Source organism: Lagopus leucura, unplaced genomic scaffold (genome assembly GCF_019238085.1).
Source record: "Lagopus leucura isolate 7727_CA_CO unplaced genomic scaffold, USGS_WTPT01 34039-0_obj-0_obj, whole genome shotgun sequence".
In the NCBI taxonomy this organism is placed as follows: domain Eukaryota; kingdom Metazoa; phylum Chordata; class Aves; order Galliformes; family Phasianidae; genus Lagopus; species Lagopus leucura.
The window spans coordinates 1-10,107 of record NW_024964130.1 but is presented as its reverse complement, the minus strand read 5'-3'; the positions used below and the strand labels follow the sequence as shown (position 1 = coordinate 10,107).

General features: G+C 49.3%; 1 long non-coding RNA gene across 2 annotated transcripts in view; it reads left to right on the top strand.

Annotated features, from left to right (window-relative positions):
• The window catches only part of LOC122191564, a 5,619-nt gene extending 5,240 nt beyond the window's left edge, over positions 1 to 379 (top strand). For both annotated transcript variants that reach the window (XR_006182428.1, XR_006182427.1), the window contains one exon: positions 23 to 379. This is a non-coding gene — a long non-coding RNA (uncharacterized LOC122191564). The remainder of the gene's footprint in view (positions 1 to 22) is intronic.
• The last annotated feature ends 9,728 nt before the right edge of the window (positions 380 to 10,107 follow it).

Genomic DNA, 10,107 nt, shown 5'->3' with positions numbered 1-10,107 from the left:
CACATTGGCACAGTTCTGCTAGGTTTAATGGTGGCACATTGGCACAGCTCTGCTGGGTTTAATGGTAGACATTGGCACAGCTCGGCTGGGTTTGATGGCGGCACATGGCACAGCATGAAATTTACACACAAAATTTACTACGCAGTCTCTGGTGCCCCCTCGTGTGGCCCCTAATTTCTTCCCAGGGGGCACCAGAGACCTGGGAATAAATTTCGTTGCAGTTCTGCATATTGGCCATATGAGGGGGCAGCAGGGACCGCGGAATGAAATTCCAATGTGTGAAAACACAGAAAAGAAATTGGGGGTAAGGGAGACGACGAAGAAAACGAGGAAAACTTCAACAAAGCCAGCAAACCTGCACTCAGTGCTTATGAATATCTGTCAATAAATAAATAATAAATAATCAATAGAAAATTGATGTTGTCGTGCTTTTTATTCTAGTTTGTTTTCAGCCAGCGTCATCAGAGGTGATGAAAAACTCAGTGTCAATCTGACAGATGTGTGCAGCAAAGCCAAGGATTTGCTTTTGGCACCGAATCCCAAACCCCACAGAAGCAGGGAGGCTGCAGTGTGCGTCCTTCCTGCAGCCCCTGCAGTCCTCGAGTCAGAGATCGCTGATGTACTGCAGTGCCCCATTTCTGCTTGGAGCGACTCGCAGCGGCGGAGCAGCTCGCAGCGTCTCGGAGATTCTCAATTGCGTTACAGGTGTGCAGCAGCACCGACACGAGCATGTGTCAGGAAAGCAATACATATGAGCAAATCCGGGCTCTGTAATGCGCTATATATATACATGCTGGTTTCAGCCATGCAACATGCATGCACCAGCTGCAGCGCAGTAATACGCATGCGCCTTCCTGGACATGGCAATGCACATGCGTCAGTTTCCTCACCGCAGTGCTCATGCGCAATTCTCCTCACTGCAGCGCGCAAGCAGCAAGTCCCCACTGGACTCTTTTTGGTGCGAAATTCACATCTGTTTTTGCGTGCTCGTTGTTGGGCACAGATTGGTTACGCGGGGGCACCGGAGAAAAAACTTAGTTGCAGTTTCGCATATTGGCCACACGAGGGGGCACCAGAGACCACGGAATAAATTTCGTTGCCGTTCCGCATATTGGCCAGATGACGGCAGCAGAAATGGTGGAATAAATTTCGTAAATCAATTATAATAACATAATGGCACTGATGACATTTGTAACATCATCATGCCAGCATCCCAACTGCCTGCTTTAGAGCTTTCTTCTTCATTTTGTCTTACACTTTGAAACTGTATTTGCTCATTATAAAACTAAAAACACTCATTATAAAACTAGAAAACACCTCCAGGCCAAAAGTTATCCACTTCAATGGTGCTACAACCCTTCAGTGAGCATATGCATCTGGAGTTTTTAGCGTAGGCTTTTAAAAACAAAGCAAGAGAATTTTACACCCAGAACAAAGGTATGCAATGATGAAAGGCACTCAAGCTCTGCCTGTAGGGTAAAAAGTAGTATAAAAACAGCTAAAGAGAGGGGGGAAGATGAGGGAAGCAACCATTGGAGGGAGGTCAGAAGACCTGATCCTTCTGGGATCAGTCAGCAGGCAGAGCCTCTCTTCCCCCAGCAGAGATACCAGCCAGGAGAGAGGTGCACGCGCGCAGTTATGCTGAGTGCTGCCCTGGGGAAAACTCAGAAATCTCTATGGATTTGTTCTCTACCTCAGCATGCCTGGGGCCAGGCTGTGCTACTAGCAATTCCTTGCACATGCTTTGCAGACAGTGCACTTGTGGGCAGTGCAGAGGATTGGTGCAGCCATTGCTTTGACAAACTGCAGCATTCACAGATTGAGCTGTGGGAGCTCTGATCCAGCACCACGAGACGAATAACGAGGAGGTGGTGCAGCAGCTTCTGAATGCTGCTGGACAAATCAGACCATGCACTCTTTGCAAGTCTGTAATTGTGATTGTTTATTGACTGCAATGAGGCATGGAGTGCCGAGTTGAGTGGCACTTGCAGTGCTGCCCTGTAACTGCCAAGGACTCACCTTTGCATGTGCAGCAGCAGCTCTCAGAGAAGCCTTCTTCATTTCTGCTATCCTCTCTTTTTGTCTTTTTTTCTTGCTATAAAGCAAGTAAAAAGATAAATTCATTTTGTCAACAGCAAAATTGCAGAAACATGGGTACCACAGAAGCAGATAGCAAAAAAAAGACAAAGGAAATTTGTCTAGGAAGCCTCTCAGGGAATATTTCCAGTGGGGCATACAGAAGACCAGTATGTAGTTAATGGGAAAAGATGGGCTTATTCTTGCTTTGAACTTTGTAGCCTTCAACTCTTTTCCGCTCTACAGAGAAGGAAAATGCTAAGCAAACCCTAAGCAAACTCAATGTGATTGATAAGAGCAGCAGCTCACCAGGGCAGGTACCGCAGCACCTTCTTTCCTCTTAACTTTGAGGTCCATAACTGCTTACGTGGCGCTGGATCAGGCCCAGGGTGTACCGCTGGAGCTGGCACACCATCTGTGCTCTGCTGCATCCTCTGAGCATTCTCCCCTCTGCACTCTACCTTCACTTGTTTCTTGGCAGGCCACAGCTCTGCTTTTTGTTTCTCTTCTTCCAAGTCCTTGCACTTTCTTCCAGCCGGTGTCTTGGAGAAAGAGTGGATGTCAACTGCAGGGAAAGGTCTTTCCCTGAGCTGGGACCTGCCCTTCCAGGATGCACTCCAGCCTGGAGAGGAGCTCCCTCAGAACAGACTTCTTTCACTGCTTTCATGTAGATCATAGAATGGCTTGGGTTGAAAGGGACCACAGTGATCATCAAGTTTCAACCCCCCTGCTATGTGCAGGGTCGCCAATTGGATCTTAGATCAATTAGATCTTTAAGATCTTGCCATTTGGCTCAGAACCTCTCTCTGCTATAATCAAGAAAGGAGAAGCAACAAGATTTGAAGAGTTCAAAACTACTTTCAGACTGCAAAATGGGCCACAGTACTAGGAAATTGGTGTGTTCATGGTAACGGATCTTAGGATCTTGGGTGAACTGTGGGTTCACGTTTCAAATCAGGACAGGAAAGGTAACTGTAAATCCCAGGGATTAAGACCTGAAGCAAAACACAACAGTCCCAGGGAAGGACAGAAAGCCTATCTTTGATGCTGTGCCACACTCTGTGCTCCTCCCCTGCACTTCACAGGAAGACTGCTTTTGCACCAGCTTCTGACAGAAAGGAAACAAAAAATACTTGAAGAGCATCTCCTCAGAGGAAGATTTTAGCACAGTCAACGACAAACTTCTGGTCTTCAAGAGTAGTTTCTTCAATTTACCTTTCTGCTGCTAGAGTGTTGTGCCATTTCTGCAGTCAGCACAGATCTGCAGTGCCCTTTCCCCTCTCCTCCATCACACGCAGGCCTTCATGCAGCCCTGTTTAGAGGCAGTACCTACACCACAGCTCACAAGAGCTTCTTACCTGGGGAGACTTTCCATTTTCCCCCACACCCTGCACCATCCCGTGAATGCTCAGGCTCCATCCCTGCAACAACAGACTGTGTGTTGATTTCACAGACACCAGGAACAGCGTTGTCCTGTTAGCCCATGTCCACCCCCCGAAAAACAAAGGGCACTGTTCTACAGCCAGAACAGAAACTGATGTTTAAACTGCAATGCACTTACAAAAAACATTACCAGTCTTGTTCCCACTCAGATGGCAGGTGAACCTCAATCTGCTTGACAGCTCTAAATTCTGCCGAGCAAAAGTGCATCAGCAAACAAAATGCTATCTCCTGCAAAAGACACATTTTTTGCCTCTCAAAGTCTACATAGTGACACTTGTTTTGTCATTACCCACAGCAACCACCACCAACCAAAACAAAACCATAAACCTCTGTTTGTCATTACTGCCAAACAAACAATGGCCACCACACAGAAAGGAGAGATCACAGAATCCTAGAAGGTCTGGGTTGAAAAGGAGCACAACACTCATCTTGTTCCAACCCCCTGCTATGTGCAGGGTCACCAACCAGCAGCCCAGGCTGCCCAGAGCCACATCCAGCCTGGCCTTGAATGCCTCCAGGGATGGGGCATCCACAGCCTCCTTGGGCAACCTGTTCCAGTGCCTCACCACCCTCTGTGTGAAAAACTTCCTCCTAATGGAAGAAGATGATGGCTGGAGATGATTGCTTAGCCTATTGTTCTTAGAATTCCCATTGAGAACTGCTGTTGGCTGAGTAAGAGCAGAGGCTCCCGTTTTCCATCTTAGCCCATGTTTCTGCTCCCAAAAACATAACTCCTCTTTGACAGCCGAAACACAAACCAATACGTCACTTCTCACTGCTCCTTCCTGCACCCCAAAAGGAATGGTTACTTGACATCCCCTGCAGCACTGCATCTGCTCAGAAGTAACATTCAAAATTCATTCTTTCTTCATGACAGAGAACTGCAGAAACTCTCTTCTGCATGGCAGTAAGGACGGTCCGTCCCCATCGCGTTCCTCTGTGTGCTGAAAGGCGCTGTTGGATCTCCGGCAGCCCGCTGGCTGCTGCTCACAAAAACAGGGAGCTGCACCACAGTGCTTCTAAAGAGAGAAAGGAAGAAATGTTGGTGGGAACGGGCAGCCAAGGTTTGCAGAGAGGTTCCAAGCTGTGCCAGAAATGGGATATCAGAGTGCTGAGACATAACTTATTGCTAAAGGAAACATTTGGGAGCACATTCACAACATCTGCAAAAATTATAATTACTGGGCACAGTTAGTTTTCCTATGGCTCAGCTGGAGGAGGCAGCTGCTCTCAGACATCAGCTCAGGGGGTTCAGCTGAGACACCTGCACAGTGCTGGGATAATTCTGACAGAAACAATGTCTTCAGATACCACAGTTAAATCCATCCAGAATTATCGTGCAGTCTTTGCTCTTGATCACCACTTCTTCCCCACCTTTCACTACTCCAAGCAGCTAGAACAAACTTCTCATAAGAAATCTAGGGCAGTAGGGAGCTGGCAGACCATAACCAAGCACAGCTTGCAGGAGCTTGCCCACTTTTTGCTACTGCCCTGCTCCAGCAGGTAAAGGAGTCTGAGTCGCGCTGTCCTTTTGCAGTTGAGGAGAAAAGATTTTTGACAGCTAATGCCAACATTTCTCACTAAGATACACCTAAGGCATTGAATTCTCTTCCCAGCACCAAACCCAGCTCACCTGTATGTTCTGGTCAGCCTGAGCTGTGCCCAGCTCACGCACACGCTGCAGCAGTGCTTCTGACGGTCTCTCACAGGGTGATCTGTTCCAACGAGGCCCAAAGCTCTGCTTCCACATGCAGCATGCTCACCAGAGCACCAGCTCTGCTCACCAGCTGTGGGACAAATGCTCCCTCCCAGCAATGATTGCAAAATTGGTGAGTGCCCACAGCACTTCTGTGCTTTCATCATAAGCAAAGGGAGGGGTCACCTCCTAGATCCAAATTTTAAGAAACCAACAGAATGTTCACCCAATGGGGTGATCTGAAGTAAAATAACAGATAAATTAAGATGACTCTTCTGCATCCAGCTCAGATCACCCTCCTGTACCGGCACCACACAATCAGACCAAGACGATGTTGCTTCTGGGCTGCCTTCAGCTTGGAGACTGGAAAGCTTTGGGCTTCCAAACACTCAGCAAGTATTTGGATGAGACAGCTTCCTGCTGGGAAGCCCTCCAACATCATCGTTGCCTCCTCCAGTACCATACCTGCAGATGCTTCAGAGCTCATTAGCATGGACTTTCTTCCTCCCATCAGCATCTGCTCCTGCACTGACCTTCATTCATTCTGGGATACCATCTGCTTCCAGCATAAGCTGACCTGAGAGACAGAGATAGGGAACGTGGGATTAGCACAAATGCAGAAGCCCAAGGCTGTGTCACCACCATGTATTGCAGCCTTGGGAAGTCAGATGCAACTACAACCTTGGTCAGAATTAAAACAGGCACCGTAAATTAACTGTGACCTCTGAAGTTATTGCCACAATCAGAAATAGATGCTGAAATCTCGCACATAACTGTAGGTGGTTACCTCCAAGTTCTTTTGCTTTGGGGAAAATATGGCAACAAGGAGGAAATGCAGAAACTGAGACATGCAGCCTGGTCAATTTGGTGGCCTTCTACAATGGAGTAACAGCATCAGTGGGAAAAGGAAGAGCAACTGACATCACTTGCCAGACTTTTGCAAGACCTTCAGTGTTGTGTGAGTTTCCTGTTAGCACTGAACATGAACAAATCTACCACAGAGCCACACGGTGAGCCTTCACCTCAGCAGAGGTCAACCTGCAACCCCATCCTTCTGCCTATCCATGTGCTCATAGTTAGGATGGGAGTGAAGGGGAGCAGCGGGAAGCTGTTTGCATTCCCTGCTGTCTGCTGCAGGATTGTGCTAGTGGCAGTGCAGTTGGTTTGCTTTTTCTTGGGAGGGTAGGAAGGAGATTTGGGTTAGAGGCACATCCTGTGCCATAGCATCCTGAAGGCATGCGTGAGATCAGTGGATCTGTCAGAGAAGTGGGTGAGGTTGCACGATGAGCCGCAGGATTCTGATTTTGTAGCACTTGGGTGCTGCAGGGTGAGCAAAAGGTTCTGCTGCATGATTCTTCTGCAAGAGCCACTGAGATGCAGACCAAGCAGAACAGCAGGATGCTGGTTAGGGTGAGCTCATCCTGCCGCAGCGTGATGATGACAGGTCTGCAGATGATCTGCGCAGGCAGCCCGGATGTTGGGAGCCAGGAATGGACACGGCACGAGGAGAGAGGTGTTAGGGAGCAGCCAAGGCATCACAAGGCATCCAAAAGCCCTAAAAGGCATCACAAAGCCACCACCAGGAAGCTGGGCTTCATGCACTCCACAGCCTCAGCGTTGCAAGCTGAGGTGCCTTGCTGCTTGTTGCATTCATCCCAGTCCCCGTGAATGAAGACTCCTCAGGCAGTCAAGGCATTGAGTGAGCACAAGTGTGCTTTTATTATTAAAGGAAAAGACAGCAGGGCGTGAGAGGTCCAGGTAAAGATGGGAATCGTCCTCTCTGGGTTGAAAGCTCACGGAGAGAGTGGCTCAGAGCTGTCAGTGTTGATGTCCGGTGCCTGGGACTGGAGGCCTGATTCCAAGTCCCCCTCCAAGAGGCTCTGCTTCTCCTCGGTGATGCCGACCTGCTCCTGCACAGAGGTGCTGCTGTCGGGGCACCCAGACTGTGCTTGGGCTGGGCTGCACTGCATAGGCACCGGATCACAGTCCAGGCTGCCTGTGGTGTCTGGCAGGCTCAGGTCAGCATCTTCAGCACAGCCAGGAGAAATGAGGGCTTGAACTTGGATCAGCTCCCTCTCTCCATCACTGTTGTTACGTGGAAGGCTGTCACGTGAACCGCAGCCATTTGTGCTTCCTGCGAGCTCTCCATTGGTGGAAGCACACAGCCCAGCTTCGCTACTTGCTCCAGCTCTGCTCAGTTGACAAGAGCTTGAATCACCTATAAAAGAATGAACAGGGGTTGGTGTCAAACTCTCACAAGCTGAATTACAAAAGTGGTTCTTGATCAGGGGAGAACTGAAGGTGTCAGGTATGGGCTGGAACACTAGAAGGAGATACAAGCCCACTAACAGCAAGAATTCTATGTTGCTGAGAAGCAGAGTTTTGGAAGCAGAATTTGCCCCCTTACCTGCCAGGACTACAATGTCTGTTTCTGAGGGCTCCCTGGCATTGCGCTGCAGTTGGCGTTTGGCTCCAGAGGATGGTTTTCCCAGGCTGAAACAGGAACACCAACAGCCAGCTGGTGATTCCTTCATCTTGCTGGGTGGACTTGGTCTGGAGAGAGGAAACAGGGAATGGTGTGAGTCGTGCGTGGTGCAGGGTGAGGGAAGAGCTGCACTGAGCTCTTGCCAACAGTTGCTTGTTCCTAGCACTGCCTGGTTCCTCCTGAAACACAGCTTAGTAACTCTGTTTCCAACAATTGCAGATGGTTCCATTCCTATAGCTCAGCCCTGAAGTCTTGCTGGCTAAATTCCCCTCAACTGTATCAAGCAAGATGCAGAGCATGTGAGGTCCACAGCTGCACAGCTGTACAGGACAGCATCTAAGGGATGGCTTTGATAGAGCTGGCGGGTGTAACTGCTTGCTGAGGAATTGAACAGCCATAAAGGAACTTCAAAAGCATCTCTGACTCTGACACTGACAGCTCATCGGCCCCATCTCACTGCCATGTCTAGTTTCTAGTGCCAGCAGGTCTGACAAACAGCTCTGCATAGAGGAGAACTGGAATTGGTTTCAGGCACGTGGCCCTGAAATCTGGAAAACCCCAACATTTCCAGGTACAGCCAGCACAGGCCAGGGTAGACGTCAGCATGGCTTTGTGCATCTTGTGACTGCCTGCCCAGCAAGGAAGGAACGGCAGCCTTGTGTGGCTAAACTGAGCCCAGCGGGCAATTGAATGTGAGTTCAGTCTCACAGTGCAAAGGGAGTGGAGATTCACTGCAACACTTCAGGCACCATTAGTTTAACTGAGTTTCAGCAAGCTTTGGCACTAGAAATAATGGCAAAAAAGCAAAAACAAACAACAAAAACCCACCCAAACAATGATGATAGGTGCTGGAAAAGGAACTCCTCCTTACCTTTCAGATGGAAAGTCGATGACTGTGTGGAATTTCCCCCGTACAGCTGTGGGGCCTTCTTCCACCTCTATGTCCCTGCTCTCTGTCACAATGACAGGAGAGCTGCTGTGGCCTCGCCTCCGTGCCTGTGCCTCCTCCAGGCTGAGCAGCTCTGTAGCAGGAGAAGACGCCTGCACAGACTGGGGCCCTGAGAGAGAACTCTGCCCTGGAAGGGAAAACCACAGGTGAGAGCCAGGATCAGAAAGAGGCAGCACAGCCATCACAGGTCCGGGGGAGATGCTGTGTTTTCCTCAGACTTGCTTATCCGAGCCGCTGCAAGAAGAGCAGCTCAAAATAACCATGTGCTCAGAGGTGTGTCTATGGCAAAGGACGCAGTCATAATTAGGAGCAGCTCCCTGTATCGAAACAGGCAAACAAAATCCCTAGAAAATGGGGGTAGGAAACTGAGAAAGCTTCGCTGCCACACTTTCACCAAGCTTCACCTGCTTGCAAAACATCATAATGATGGTGACAATTTTCTTCTTGTCACGTTAGGGCTTGCACATTCTCAGCATCCAGCAACAGGGTGCCAGATGCTAACCTAAGCCCGGAAGTCTGCTGTCCCCTCAACAGGGAAATTGTATTTCAGAGATCTTGGAGAAGGCCTGCATTTGATCCAGGTGTCTGACCAAGATAAAGCTAATGGAAGAAGACACTCACCTGCTCCAGCTGCGATGTCAGGTCCAGATGTGGAGCAGAAGAGGATGTCTGTGTGGTCGATGATGAATTCCACCACAGCCGACTGCGTCTGCAGTTCCGTGCAGGCAGCTCTCCCGCTGGCGCAGGCAGACTCACTCTGCTGTGATCTGTAGAAAAGGCAGGTTTTAGAAGTCATTCAGCCAAGATCGCTTCCCCAGGTCTGAATTACTGCAGCCCAAAGCTGTCACATTTGTTCTCTGGAGACTTCCGCAGTGGGCAATCAGTGATGCCACTGAAGAAGTTCTCCTGGCTGATCAAGGACACACCAGTCCCATCTAAACAAGAGAGCGGCAATGCTCAGCTAGAAATTGTGCCCACGTGGGGTTGGAGAACAGTCCAGGCTCCTGCTCTGCTGTCAGCCACTCACTGCAGATTTTACAGGAGAAGAGCACATGTAGTGGAGAAAAAGGGAAGACTGCTTTATTTTACTGGAGAACAGATGTAAGCGTTCTGTTGAAATGGAAAAAGAAGTTTACCTTAAGAGGTTTGGAGCCCACACAATGGCTAAGTTCTTAGAGTGCATGTTGGTGACAGAGCTGTTTCCAGTCAGACAGGCCAAGTGTCTCATCAGATACGCCAGGGTCCTGGGAAACAAGAGAGGCAAATGTTCAGCACCAGCCAGCATGCAGTGATGCAATTCACAAAGCAAACCTCACTTCGTGCTAGTTGTTATTACTGCTACTGATGCTGAAGATGAAGTAGATCCAACTTGACCAAGTGCCACGATGCAGCACCCAGCACCAGCACAGCACAGCACAGCCATCAGCTGCACCAAGCGTGTCCCTGTGCCCAGGAACT